At 46.2% G+C, this 15,104-nt stretch overlaps 1 long non-coding RNA gene and 1 pseudogene across 1 annotated transcript; one reads left to right on the plus strand and one right to left on the minus strand.

Annotated features, from left to right (window-relative positions):
• Positions 1-12,881, minus strand: part of LOC150002507 (O-acyltransferase like protein-like) — a 41,330-nt pseudogene extending 28,449 nt beyond the window's left edge.
• Positions 7,244-11,093, plus strand: LOC150002508 (uncharacterized). Its single transcript, XR_016512616.1, has 2 exons — positions 7,244-7,451; positions 10,854-11,093. It is a non-coding gene; the product is annotated as an uncharacterized LOC150002508 (long non-coding RNA).
• Positions 12,882-15,104: the final 2,223 nt, after the last annotated feature.

The following is a 15,104-nucleotide window of genomic DNA, read 5'->3' on the forward strand; positions in this document are numbered from 1 at the left end:
TGTCAACTGTAATTGAAAAATAAATTAAAAACATATCTTTGGAATGATAATAGTTTCTAGCTCCCCATTTTATTCTTACAGCCACTCTGACTAATAAGCTTAGCAGTAAGAACAGCAGGCTAATTGCCAAATCTCTTAAATAATAATGAACATAAACTCAGACTTAGGGAGCCATTTACTCACCTGAAATGCTAATTTAAGAGCAACTCGGCAAATTCATGTCTGTTGCTAGGATATTTATGACTTATTCAACAAGAATTGGAATTGATATTTGATTTGTAACAACTGGTTTTCTTTTTAGAGGCACACAAAATATTTGGCTAGATCACTAGATAATATACCCGAAGCTCCAGAGAGAATCATAAATTCAGAGGACAATTTAAGGTTATTGAAAACTAATTGCAATATAAACACTTAAAAGAGGACTTTTAATAATGTGTGTGATATTGGGCTATAATAAGAAATATATATTTGTCATTATCCCCAGTTCCTGGTACAGAGCTCTTAAAGCCCTTGGAATTTCCTGAGTACCAGGGATGAGAGGAACATCTGTTGTTATTCATAACAAGCTCCTTTGAACCATACTTGAGTTTATGCTAATGACTGCTGGAGGATGGGGGCTGGTTGCCTAAGATCCAACCTTGTGATTAGAGGGTTGGGACTTTCAGCCCCATCCCTGACCTCTAGGGAGGAGAGAGGGGCTTCGGATTGAATCAGTCCCCAGTGGTCAATGATCAATCGCTTGTGCCTAATGGAAACTCCAAGAAAACCCTCTACGAAGGGAGCACATGGCTTCCGTGAGGACATGTTGAACCCCCCGAGAGGGCAGATGCCTTGCCTCTCGCCCCACCTACCTTGACCTAAGCAGTCCCTCCTCTCGGCTCTTCCTGAGCCCTGTCCTCCACAGTGAGCCAGGCATAGGAAGGCAAGTGTCGCCCTGAGTTCTGTGACCCTTAAAGGGAATTGTCACACCTGAGGAGGGTGTCATGGGGAACGCTGACTTGTAGCCACGTCAGAAGTGGGACAACCTTGGGGCCCACTACTTCCAGCTGGCATCTGAAGTAGGGGGCAGTCCCTTGGGATGAGCCCTTAGCCCAGAGGGTCAGCGCTACCTACATAACGTGACACGTTTGGTGTCCGAAGGGCTCTGGGAGGAGAGAAACAGCATTTTCCTCTTAATAAGCCGTGTTACTTCTTGCTTGGACAACCAGAATGAACACAAAAGACATTAGTCACAACAATTTTAGGCTTTAAAGCTCTTTCTTTGAAATTTTTGAAAGAGGGAAAGGAAATCGAACCAGTTTCCATGCGGACTAAAACGTATCCATTCCTCGTGGTTAAGCTCTGAAGAGATTGTAAGGCTGCCACAGAGAGCTGGATCCAGACTGAAGGTCCCTGTCCAACCTTCTCTGTCCAGAGGAAGAGGTGGGGTGTATGGGGAGATTAAGTGACTTCCCCAGGATCTCACAGCTGGGAGGTGACATCCGGGACCAAAGCTGGGTGCTTACCACTAACCCAGTGCCACACTGGCTTCACACATCCTAGTCCAGCAGGGCATTCTAGACGTGCCCGCTGGCAGACCACCCTGGACCACAGCCCCGGTCACTCACAGAAGAGAAACCGGTCCCCACCTACCTCCTTTCCTCAAGCCCACCAAGCAGCTTGGTTTAAGTTTACAATTTTATTGCATGAAGACTCAACTCGTAGCTTCTCTTTACTTTCTCCTCCTTCCTACCTTCTCCCTTCCAATGCCACCCTCCTATGCCCAAGCCCCCCAACTCCATTAGTCACGTCCTCCTCTGCTCCAAAATCCGGGACACACGTGCCCACACTGTCGTAGCCCCATCCCCGGGGACACAGGCCACAGCACTCCTTAATGTCCTTGTCCACAGAGTAGATGCGGTCCGGTTTCTAAGTAAGTAACGCGGAGGGGCTACACTACCCAGGCAGTAAGCTCACTGGGAAAGAGAAGAGAAAGGTATTAAAAGAGGAAAAGTTGGCTGACTTCTTTGGACTTGGCCTTCCCATAGCAGAGTACTTCCAGAGAATTTACAGAACCTCGGATACACTCCTATTTAAATAAAAATATGTTCCAAGGCTTAATGTAGCTGATTATTAGAAAGCAATCCCCAGTGTGGGAAGCGCGCCCCGGGCCGTCTCTCTGCCTTGTGAAAAGTTAATGCTCCTAGACTTTTCAGCAATACTGCCACGTTGCCATTTCTTCTTAACAGAACACGAAGTGTCAAGCGAAGATTTTACTAATACATCAAACTAATAATTAGAATGCCTGTCCCAGTAAAGCAAAGATCAAATTATAAATAAAGATTTCTGGATGCTTCTAAACATACAACTTGCATGATTTGTGTAGGCCTGACCTTTTGCTCTGATAGCAAAGCCATTAATCTGCTTTGGAAATAGGATGTGATATTTGTACATGCTGATTAGACCCTGAAGCAATCACCCTAACTCTCAGGGGCACAAATGGAGCTGGGCAATAATCTTCCTCTGGAAGACCACTTTATAGTATAATTCTCAGAGAGCTTGGGTTTTTATTATTTTATACTATTGTGATTAGCCAACCAGTAATGTATTTTCTTTTAGTGCTGTGACATGCCTAAAGTCTCTCTTTATATTTAGCGGGAGGCTGTGCTTTTACTATTTTTTTTTTCTTTCAGCAGTAAAAGAATTAACATGCTTTGAAGATAGTGAGCCCGTGACTCCAGACAACTGATTTAGTGTAGCCATAAAAGTTCAGGCCTATTTGCTAGGATAAACACAAATTCCTGTCATGCAGCTCTGTTTCTGGGGCAGGGTTATGGGTAACAAGAAGCCCACCCTCCCTTTGGTATTCCAAAACCAGGTGGCAAGTCAGGAGTTAATATCCAAGGCTGGGACTTGACCTTGGATCCTCTGTGGAGGTCCTTTAGAGGTCCCGTCCCACGTAATACCGTAGGAGGAACATCTGAAGGCCTATGTGGTTCGTGAATTTCCATTGCCTCCTACAATGTCCCATGCTCAGAACACGTAAGCCAACTTTCTGCCACTGGTTAAACGTTCGGTTTAACTTTTTGCAAAACATCTTAATAGTTTTGTTTTGTTTTTTAATTAGGAAAAGCAGTCGGTGGAGTTGTAATGGGTTCCATAGCATGAGGTTCAGTTGTCCTCCAAGATCAGGCGTGCAGGTCCCCCACACTCCCCTGCAGGATGTAAAGCTTGCAGCGCGGCCCTGGCACGCTCCCGAGGGAGCGCAGGTGGACAGGCACTCACTGTGAGGTCCCCATCTGTCCACGTTTCCGTCGAGAATATTGCTCCCAAGTTTCCCAACGGAGTCGTACACCGAATTTCAAGGTAAAAGAAGTGGGCAAAGTTAGCTTTTTTGTGTCACTTTCAAACGAATTTATAGGCACTCAGTTCCATCATTTAAACCTATCCAAGTTAAATAACCAACAAAAGAGACAGACGTGTTCAGATGCCACTCTCCGATCCTGCCTTCGGCAGCCTTGGTCCTGCTCATTGATGAGGGAGAACTATGATGTATCCTCCCAAGTTGTTCAACGTGTATCCTCTCACTTGTAAGAGTTCTTGTTTTGGTGTATTTTTAATTTACATATATGACTATGTGCCTCAACTCTCCTGCTTCTACCTGTGTTCTTCGGTGCTACATTTGTATTTTTTATGGTGTTGCTGTGTTCCTCTGGTCTGGAGATTCTAACTGTTGTATAATCATTCATCACCGTCTCACACTCAGCCATGTGTCCCAGGTGATGGACACGTAGATGGCCTGGGTCACGAGGGACACAAATACTGGGTAGGTCCCACCGGACTGCTCCGTAGAGGGACTGCCCCTTGATGCTGGCTCCTGTCTCTTCTTTGCATGATCTAGCTTTCTCATTTTTGGCAACTAATGGATTAAAAAAATATTCAATTGTTGTTTTAATTTTCATTTCTCTAATTCCACATAAGCCAAGATACTTTTGTTTGCCATCTAGCCATGTAAGTTTTCTCCTTTTGCAAAGTACCTGTTTGTATCCTTTGCCCATTTTTTAATAGTTCTCTTTTTGATGTGCAAAAGCTCTTACTATTCAGTATATTGGTCCTTGTCTGCCTGAGTCATTGAAAGTATTTACTCTCAGTCAGTTACCTGTCAGTTCTTTATCTGTGGTGTCCTTCCTTAGACAGAAATCTGTTTGAGCTTGTAATTTTTGGTCTAGTCTTTGAACAATCTCGGTTCTAGTCAAGACTGGCTATGTAATTTGCAGGGCTAATGCAAAATGAAAATGCAGGGTTTCTGATTTTAAAATTATTAAGACTTATCAAGATAGGGCTACCAAATCACACTTAAAGCAAGCTTGGGGCCCTTTGAAGTGTTGGTCCCATGTGACGGCAAAGGCCACTTGCCTGTAAAGCCAGTCCTGGCTCTAATACCCAAACCATATGGTTTTCTTATTATGGATTGGGAGTATATTGCAAGTTCTGCCTTAAGGCTGTTTTTCCCCGAAGTTGAGCTAGTTAGTTGTGGACCTTTAATCATTCATATAAATTTCAGAAAATTCATATTCAGAAATTTTTCAAAAACTTCAGAAAAAGCTTATTGAGCTCCTCAAAACATGCACCTCGAATGTTGATTGACAGAACATGGTCTCTCTCTCTCCAAATATCTTATGGTACTGCACTCACTTTTTCACCTAAAGGAAGCGCTTTGCAGCTTCTATCTAGTGGATCCACATTGCCAACGTCACTACTCTTGGGCTTTGAAGCCATTATTAAGTAAAGTAAGGGTCACTTGAACTCAAGCACCGAGATACCACAGGAGTCGATCTGATAACCTAGGAAGTGACTAACTGGTGGGAGTGTCCACAGTATACAGTGTGGAGATGCCAGACGAAGGGACGAGTCAGCCACCTTCTGGGTGGGACAGAGCCGGATTTCAGGAGATTTCATCACGTTACTCAAAATGGCCCCAAGTTTAAAACCTAAGAATTATTTAGTTCTGGAGCTCTTTATTGACTATTTTGTTGACCCCAGGCAGCTGAAACCACAGGAAGCAAAACCGAGGATAGGGGGAGACTACTGTAATGAACCATGAAATGTGCGAACAGTTGGAGTACAGCCATCTCTTTCATTCACACATTGTCAGCTGCTTTCACGTCACAGGCGTAACTCAGAGATGCTGCAAGTTGGTTCTCGACCGCCGCAATAAAGCAAATATCGCAACAGAGCGAGGTGTAATCTCTCTGCCGGTTGAAAGGTCTGGTCTGCAATGCATAGAAATTGCAACGCCTGTGAAGCGCAATAAAGCCAAGTGCAATAAAACGAGGCATGCCTGTACGGGACTCAGTGGTTTCAACAGAGGCTGTATGGCCCACAAAACCGAAGATGTTTACTGTCTGGTCCCTTAGAGGAAGCCTTGGCAGACCTCTTCCCTGGAGCGGATTCTCTACCCCGGGCACACATTAGAATCACCTGGGGCATATTTTAAAAATCTTAGTGCCCAGGCCCCACCCTCACAAAGGCTGACTGAATTGGTCAGGATGGGGCTTGGGCATTAATTGTTTTTCCCAAACCTCCCTGGTGATCCTACGTGTAGCCAGGCTTGGCCACTGTGATCTTTAGGATGAATTCCAGACTCCTGAGCACGGTTTCAAAGGCCCTTCGTGACCAAACCTGTCTCTCCAGTCTCACCCTGCCACCCCCACACCAGTTCCCTCGGCTCCTGGTACAGGACGGACCAGGCCCTCACTTGTCTGTCCCTCTGCCTGGAATGTCCCTCCTTCCCGCCTGCCTGGAAAATGCTGACTCACCCTCTGACGCTTGGCTGAAGGATCCTCTCCCCCCGGAAACATTCCAGACTCTTGCTCAGTGCACCACACCGAAAGGCATGTCCTTGTTCACCTGTGTGCCTCCCATGTGAGAGAGGGGCCATGTCTTTGTTCAGGGATACCTCAGAAGACGTCAATAAACATTTGCTGAATTGAATTAAACTTTGAAAAAATTAAGTTCCAATACCCCAAATCCAATTCCACGGGTGTATCTTGAGGTCCTCTCCATGTCAAGGAAAACAATTTTGAAAGCTGGATGTACTTATTATAAATAGACTAAATCATTTCCAAACTCCCTTCCCCATCACTGAGTATCCTAAACTCTGCGGCCTGAAGTTTAAGGACCAGGAACTACAGGAGTTGACGGAGATACAAACAAGAAAAGTGTCGATGCTGAGCTTGTCTTCACCCTTATAGGTAAAACCTTGAAGGATGAATACAGAGGGAGACTCAGTTCTCACTTGAGAAGATTAAATTCTAGTTTTCTTTCCGGTGGGTGTTTTGCTTTGTAAACTGGTTTTCTTGGATGGGATTTTGGTTATTTTGTATGCTCTGCAACTTTCCAATTGCATGAGCTTCCTTTCTTATTAAAAATGCAAATGGCCAAGTTGCCCTTTTCCTGGCTTATCCTTAATTAGTTTCTGTCAAGGACCTGAGAGGCCTGGCCGTGGGCACCATCCAAATCAAAATCCACTGTGACTGTCCTGGGAGGGAGTAGCAGAATAAACTAATGATTAGTCCCACCTGCTACTTCAAATCACATGGCAGCTGTTCCAAGTTTTTATTATGAAAAGATTAAAAACAACTTGTTTCATTTCTGCTGGGCTAATTGGCAGACAAATTTTCTTTCCCACATGATGGCAATGATATATGGGTATTAAAATGCAGAGCTGATTAATTTCTGGGTTTGAATGGTAGAAAGCAAGACCTTGGCCAATGGTCTTACATTTTAAAATATGGATGGACCTGTACCATGAAGCTGAAGGCAGCAGAAGCTTCTAGAATGCCAAGCCACAAACAGATCCTGAAAGTGATGATTATCTTCAGCATGAACAGCAAATATACAGATCACTGTGTTACACTGGAGAGTTTTAAAAATGAAAATTGAGTAGTTTTTGCCCTGAGGTTGATACAGGGGGTACACACACACACAAAAAAAAAATGCTGACCCTCTGTTGCCAGAGAGCTCCTTGCTGGCAAGAAAACAAGCTGAATATGCCATGAATTTGATTTCCAACTTCCTGAAGCAGGCTCTTTGCAAACGCCTCCTGGAAGTCCCCCTCGTGTCTGATCAACTATTAAGCTTGGACTTGCAGAACAAATATAGAGTGTACATTAGTTTTCTGCACACCGATTTCTATGACTCAGCGGCTTTAAAGCACGGAAACCTAGTATCTCTGGGTTGAAATCAAGTTGTTACCAAGGCGGTGCTCTCGGAGGCTCCAGGGGAGAGTCTGTCCTTTGCCTCCTTCAGCTGCTGGCAGCTGCCGGCACCCTTGGCTGATGGCCGCATCACTCCAATCTCTTCTTCTGAGGTCACATCCCCTTGTCCTCCGCATCTCAAGTCTCTGTCTGCCTCCCTCTTGGATGAATATGGGTGACTACATTGAGGGCCCACCTGGGTAATCCAAGGTAATGTCCCCATCTCAAATTCTTTAGCTTAATTACATCTGTAAAGATTTTGTTTCCATATGAGGCAACGGACCCAAGTCCCAGGAATTAGAATGTAGGTATCTTTTTGGTGGGGCAGGGAGCATGCTTCAGCCTGCAGCAGCATGGGTACCAGAAATCCAGTTAGCCCAGACATTTCAGTGGGACTCACTTTGTCGCCCTCTCTCTGGGACCACATTGCCTTGGTTTCAGCCCCTTTTCTGTCCTCAGCTCCAGCACCTGTCAGGGGCCAGCCAGGCTGGCAGCTAGCTGGATGGGAAAAGAGGCAACTTCTGAGAAGGCCAATCAAGTATCAATAGATGCTCTTCCCCTGATGACTGGCCTGGGGCCCGTGACAGGTCAGCCCCATGGGAGGCTCATTGTGACTGCCTCCCACAGCAGGGTATCCACCCCAGGCCTGGGCTTCTGGGACGGAAGAGGAGATACACAGACAGGAGGCATGAAGTCATCATTCCAGGAGATAAACAATGAAGCCCACGGGAGTGGGATCAGGGAGAAGGGACCCGAAGGGTTAAGAACATTCTACAGTGAAAGTAGCTGCTTGGGAAGATTTCAAGGATGTTATGAGATTTGAGGAAATGGGAAATGAAGAGCCCTGCAGGCTGTGGGGGACCAGAGGCCTCCTCCACCACCCTCATTCGGCCCTGAGGAATAAAGTGCAGGAAAATGCAGAAATCACAGGAAGCCACGAGGGCCCCAATATGGTGAGCGGGTGTTAATTCACACAAGCAGCCGCCCCCGTGAGGTCCCTGCTGAGGACAGCGTTGCCAACATGTCTGGCTGGACCTGAAGAAATGGCCGTGGAGGCACTTGGTACGTCTCAAGGAAAAGGAGCTCGGGGGACCCGAGGCTGCTTTGTTCCTTTGTTTTCATCTCAGATCATAAATGCTGGCTGTTTTATTCCAGGTCTGAGATGCTGTAGCTCTGTGTTTGTTTTCTAGGGCTGCTGAGCAAATTTTCACAAACAGGGCAGCTTAAAACAACAGAAATCTATTGTCCCATAGTTCTGGAGACCAGAAGTCTGACATCAAGGGCTCCGCAGAATTGGTTCCTTCTGGGGGCTCTGGGGGAGGCTCTGTTCCAGGCCTTTCTCGTAACTTCCAGTAAGGGTTGGCTCTCCTTGGCTCTCCTTGGCTTTCCCTGATGTATAGAGGTGCCACTTCAGTCTCTGCCTCTGCCATTACATGGCATTCTTGTGGGTCTCTATTTCCCACTTAGAGGGATACCGGTCATTGGCTTAGGGCACTCCTTAATCCAGTATGACCTTCTCTTAATTTGACTATGTCTACAAAGACCCTGTTTCCAAAAAAGGTCACACCCATAAGTACCAGGGTTAGGGTTTCAACGTATCTATCTAGAAGACACAATTCAACCCACAGCCTTCCCCAAGTAGGTGTTCCACAACGCTGCTCATCGGCTTGTGAGGCCTGAGCGCAGAAGCTCTGGGCCGGAAGGGAGAACACCGCTGCGTGCTCCGCAGGTGTGGCAGGTTTGTGGAGAGAGGAGATTCCTGGATGGCTGAAGTCAGAGAACACGGACTCCAGTTCTGTTCTGCGAGACCAAACACGTCTGCCTCAATTTCATCGACCCTCTTTTCCCACCTTACTCCTCAGGGCCCTGCCTAGCACTGGAGATCCTGCTCCTTATCATCTCCATGCTTTGGCCTTGGAGATACAGATTCAACACATTATGCAACACTTAACATATTAAAAAGGCATAAAGAAAAAAAATAAGACACATCTGTTGTAACAGAGCGCCCCCCCCCCCCCAAATTCCCCACAGCCCCTGGTTTTGGGGATGGGATAAGGAAATAATATATCTTCTATGATACTTTGCATATCAATGACAAGGAGATAGCCGAGCCCTTCCTGAAGGAGATAGCCAGAAGGAAAAGAGAGAGCCGTAAGGAAGAGGGCCATGCTGTTTGGCAGAATGAAGAAGGGCCCCGTCCAGCATGAGAAGAAGCACGATGCGAGGAGCATGTTAGGGGAGTAGGATGGGGCAGCAGGTTGTAGCAGCCATGTGACAAGAAGCAGCCATGCAGTTCATAGTCAGGACTCGGCCATGCGGCCTGGGCTAGTAGGAAAGCAGGCTCACTGCTGCTGCTTTCATTGTGCCCATTCCAGCTGACTCTGAAGCCACCAAGGACTCTGCCTTGCAGACCCGGACTCTGTCTGGACTCTTGGAACTTGGGACATGCAGAGAGGACACTCTTAGGACTTCTGCCTTTCCTGGACTTCACCATGACCCAGTGTAACATGGCGCATGCTTCTCTGGACTATTATATGGAGGCTGATGACAACGTACCCCAGATCCTGCAGGAGAGAGCTGACAGATAAGGAATGGGGAACTATTGGGCTTGGTTTTGGTTTATAGTCTTCTGGGGAGCAAGGAAAGTAAGTACTGGGTCTCAGAGTAAAACAGGGTTCTGAGCAGGAGTGCTCACAGCCCCCCAACCCCCAGGTTGGAATATGTAAATAATGTCCTGTTTTTCTCAGCACCAATTGTTGGGTTATCCACCAACGCACCACATGAACAAGCCCTGCTTTGCTCGGGAACAACTATGTTCACATTGCCCAGCTTAAAATACAAAACTTGAGCTCCGGCCAATCTGGCTCAGTTCGTTGGAGCACTGTCCTGTAACCGAAGGGTTGTGGGTTCGACCCCCAGTCCGGGCGCATCTGTGAGGCAACCAACTGAGGGTTCTCTCTTGCATTGATGTCTTTCTCTCTCTCTCTCCCTTTCCCTCTCTCTAAAAGCAATAAAAAAATGTCCTCGGGTGAGGATGAAAAAATAAAATAAAGTATAATAAAACTCGAGCCATCATTTGAAATCTGACATGTTCCCAGTTGCCTCCCACTGCAGGGCAACCTCTAACAGAATATGGGAGTTTTCATTCCCAGGCCTTCCTTCCCATTGGTACTGTACACTCATCTCCTTAAGCAGTAGAGCACCTTCATTTGCATCTTTAAAAATCTATAGATTGTGTATATTCTCCTATAACATTTTTTCCTGATGTTATGTCTGTGCGCCGCCTCCCTATTGATACATGTAGTTCTTCCTCATTCCTTTTGCCACTGCTGTTTTTTCCTTATTTCTCTTGTTACTTATTTCAGACAGTGATGGAAAGTACAGGCCTGGGAACAGATGACCGGGGCTCAAATGCTGCCTCTGCCATTTATTTCAGGCAAAATCCTTTACATCTCCCTGGCTTGGTTTTCTCATTTATAAAATGGAGGTGATAAAAACACCCTCCCTGTGATGGCGGGGGCATCGCTAAATGAGAAAATTCCTGGGTGAGGAACGGGGCCTGCCATGAAAAAGCACTCTCTCAACAGTGACTCATTATTTTTCCATCCACAGGAAAACCATGCTGAGAACAAAGGCCAGAGTCACACGCAGGACTCAGAAATCGCAGGCAAGATGTCAAAGCAAGGATGTCAAGTGTTTTCTAATGTGTTAGAATGAAAATCACTTAAAACCGCCGGTGATAGCAACAGTCGTCTATTAAATTAAGTGATTGTCATTTATCCTGTTTATGTAAATCGCTCAATTCTTCCTTGGCCTTTTCCTAAGTAAAAAAATAAAGACTTTCAATTTTCAGGCTTCTACAGATGGAACATCATTGGTGCGTGACTAGAGGAACTTTCAAGGTACATAAAGCGCTAACACACAAAGCTATGGTGGCTAATGATGGCAATACCGCCCCCCACCCCCGCCCCCATTTACTGTGAATGGGAGCCAATCGTTGTACTTCTGGATTTTCTTGGCCAGCTTATTTGGCCTGGGTTTGTCAGAATGTTCCCTGTAAATATCATCAAGTGTGGCAGCCAAACAAAATCAGTTTCAGCATGGGACTTGAAATCGGCTATTGAATTAGTTGGATTTACCTTTTCCCACCATTTCATGAAATTTCAGGACATCCAGTCCAACAGTCGAATGGCAATTGCTTCCAACCACGTGCTCTTTCGAATAACTTAATATTAAACCCAAACTTTTATCTGTATGGTGTATGTTGATGCTACTGCTTTCCAAGCCAAAATAAATGTGTTCGAAATGGACACGGAAATTGCTATGATCCATTTTCTGGCTTTGGAAAGAGTGACTTTTTACACGTTTCCTTGTTAGTGGCTTCCATGAGCATCAACAATGAATCATGTGCCCACCCAGGTTACCCCACTGAAGGCGAGTCTGATTTCTTGCCCCCTTCCGGCAGGAAAGTATGTGTCCATTTAGTTGTGAGAATAATTTTGGGAAAACCACAAAAATAAATAAATACAACAGCCTGATGTTCATTTTTATCACATGCAAAGAGGTCTGGCGACCGTCAAACTCTTTCCAGCCTGAGCCAGTCTATCCACCAATACACGCCTCAGGTTTACTACCAGACATATGACGGGCAAGACTTGTTCCCTGAGTAATTCATTCTCAAATGCAGGCTAAATGTTTAGGAAAAGAAATAACACAAGCTATCTCATACGACAGGGACATGTTATCAACTTCAATAATCGTAACAGCATCATACAATTTATAAACCTTTTTATCTTATTAAGAGGCTGGTCTTAACGAGATTCCTTCTGGCTAGAATTGATACCACTTCCTCCGCTGCCTTCTGCAAGAAAAATCCCTCCTCCCACCTTGATTCCTGGTGCAATCTGTAAACTGAGGCTCATCTTGGGTTCCCCATTTGATTCTGTGCTTTTAATTCTCAAGACTTTTTGTAGAATGCCCCAGCACGAACCTCAGACTGCCCTGTGTCCGCCTACTGAATGGAAACCCTACTTACTTCTTAGCGTATATTCTTTGGGCTCCACTGAATTCAGATCAGAAAGGAATTCATCAGTGTCTTGAATGCACTTGAGAGAAATGTTTCTTGCAGGAAAAACAAAGGGTGATTGAAACTGAAAAGAAAGCAAACAAAATAGGGAAGTCAGGACCATCATTGGCCCTTACCCTGTTCAGGATAAAACCCCCTCTCACACGAAGAGCCTTATACTTATGAAACACTAGTCTGTAACATGTTGGGAGGGGGGACATGACATGGCTCGGTCCTTAACACGCAGCGACAAGCTGTGTCTCCTCAGCCACCTGCAAAGCGGCCAAGATGAACAAACCATGGAAACCGATTTACACACAACGTGTTATTGCTGAGTAAAATCATGTGGCTGGGGGTCCGCCGACCACCTGGCTTCCTTTAGTTATGCAGATCAGCAGGGGTAAGGCTCGATTTTCTCTAGTTAGCCATTCTTACGTATACCTCTGGGCTTAAAGAATACATATATCGAGGATATTAAGTGGCAATATTTGGTTTCTCCCCAGAATGGTTATGAATCTAACCTCTAAAACATTCGGGAAAGTAATGCGCAAGAATGCGCCACCTGGGTGTTTCATGCGTCTATTCCCATGTTGGCTGCCCTTGAAAGTGACGTAGGTGTGGGGGTGATGGACTCCCCCACGGAAAGAGCTGCGGGGCAGTGGGCCAAATAAGTACACGTACCGTCCCACGGGGCTTAGAAGGCACGTCCGGGGGAGGAAATGGAGCTGACAGAAGTCCACCGTGATGCTGTTCACCTACTTTAAGAAAGCAGAAAATCTCTCAGGGTGTAAATATTGTCTTCCCAGAAAGGCGTTCTTTAAATAGCAGCCGCCCTAGATGTGATGCAGACAAGTCGCACTTGTGGGTGGCTGGGACTCAGCTGGACCTCCTGGAGCTCACTGGCTTCCCAGCCCCCGGCCTTTTGTTAGAGTCCATCGGGGTTGCTGAACAGAAACCCACAGACCGGTGCCTTATGAACAGCAGACAGTTACTGCTCACACTTCTGGAGCCTGGAAGTCCAAGATCACAATGCCAGCATGGTCATATTCTGATGAGGACCCGCTTCTGGGTAATGAAACAGAGAAACCTCTAAAACCTGGATTTATTTCCGAGTCAGTTGTTGATATCAAGTAGTCATTGAATATATGAAACTGCTTTTAGAATTGTGTTAAATATTCCATCTTTTCTCAATTGGGGGGGTGGAATATACTGAGCAGAACACACACCCACATTTTAATCATTAGTAGTAAAAAATACCTAAAATGATTTTTAAATACCACCTAAATAAAAAGGAAAAATATAATCTTAATTTTTAAAAAATCCTCACCTGAAGATGTTTTATTGATTTGAGAGAGAGAGAGAGAGAGAGAGAGAGAGAGGATCAACTGGTTGCCTCTTGACTGGGAATCGAACCTGCAACCTTTTGGTGTATGGGATGATGCTCCAACTAGCTGAGCCACACAGCCCAGGTGATAATCTTACTTTTGGGAAACTAAACAACCCAAGACCCTCCTGTTTGTCCCAACGCCTCAGAAATAAAATTATGACCAATCAAGATCCAGAGACTCAGGTGTTTTATGAAGACATTTTAAGCACCTATTTTATGTAAGGCAATGTGCTGGGCATAAAAATGGGACGGAAAAATACAAAATACCTGCCCTGCCAGGAAGCAGGCCTTTACCATGTCCTGAGGGGGCAGCAAACAGCTTGCCGATTCTGTTATTAATGCCGCAGTCATTTTAGTCAAGTAACTAGCTCTGCCGAAAAGGAAAAAGCATTAGGCAATGAGTTTGTAAAAACAAGGATTTGTCTTTGCTGACAAGAATAAGGAACCACCAACCTGATGAGGGGGAAAATGCTAACTAAGAGCTGCCAAACGAAAAACGCCTCTTGCAGTGAGAGGAGAGGGAGACTGCAGAGAGAAAGCAGGCGAGGCTCACGGACCAACTCAGGACATGTGTCCAGAGCATGGCAGACCATCAGCAAATAAGCCTATACAGTATCAGGAGCGGTGAGTCCTAGGAAAAGTCACGCGGCATAAAGAAATGAAGAGTGGCGAGGTGTGTGTGTGCTGTTGGTGGGGGCAGGCACATTTCAGCAAGGTGACCCAGAAAGGCCCTCTCTGAGCAGGTGACTTCTGAGCCAACGGAAAATTCGTGGAAGAAGTCCACGTGAGAACAGCAGTTTAGGGAAGAGACTCCCAGGCAGAGGGAGGCGCGGGTCCTGGAAGGGAACATGAACATGTATTAAAGGAAGAATCAGGGAAACGTGGTCGAAGGCAAGCTTGGCGAGGTGGCAGGACGTGGGGGAGAGGAGGTGCGCTGGGGTCTCATGGTTGCGGAAAGGCACACACCTCGGTTTATCTGGGCGAGTCTCGTCTGTAATAGCCGACACTGTCCTGCTGCTAGGATGGTGTTTCATTTGGAGGGATGCAAGTGTCTAAGCGATGAGACGTCCCGCCGTGATGCTCGTGGGACAAGACGGTTCCGCGGCTCCTCGAAAGCAGACAGTGGGCGGAGAGGCAGAGGAAGGTCTCCCTGCCTTCCCCCCAAGTCCTGATCCTTCCCTTTTCCTGACCAGCAAGTACAATACGCAAGGTAACGCTCCCTCCGTAATGACCACAACCATTGCCACCACCATGCCACCAGAATGAATAAACTGAAACTGTGCTGCTGCTTTGTATCATCTGCCGGACAGTCCAAGCAGGAGCACCGTTTGGGCCAAGGACTGACCATCCCGTGCCTGGAGTTAGCCTACCGGGGGTCAGCGACCCCTGCGGGCTTCCAGAGCGGGAGACA

The sequence above is a fragment of the Furipterus horrens genome, unplaced genomic scaffold (assembly GCF_987537825.1).
Source record: "Furipterus horrens unplaced genomic scaffold, mFurHor1.1.pri manual_scaffold_8, whole genome shotgun sequence".
Lineage (NCBI taxonomy): Eukaryota > Metazoa > Chordata > Mammalia > Chiroptera > Furipteridae > Furipterus > Furipterus horrens.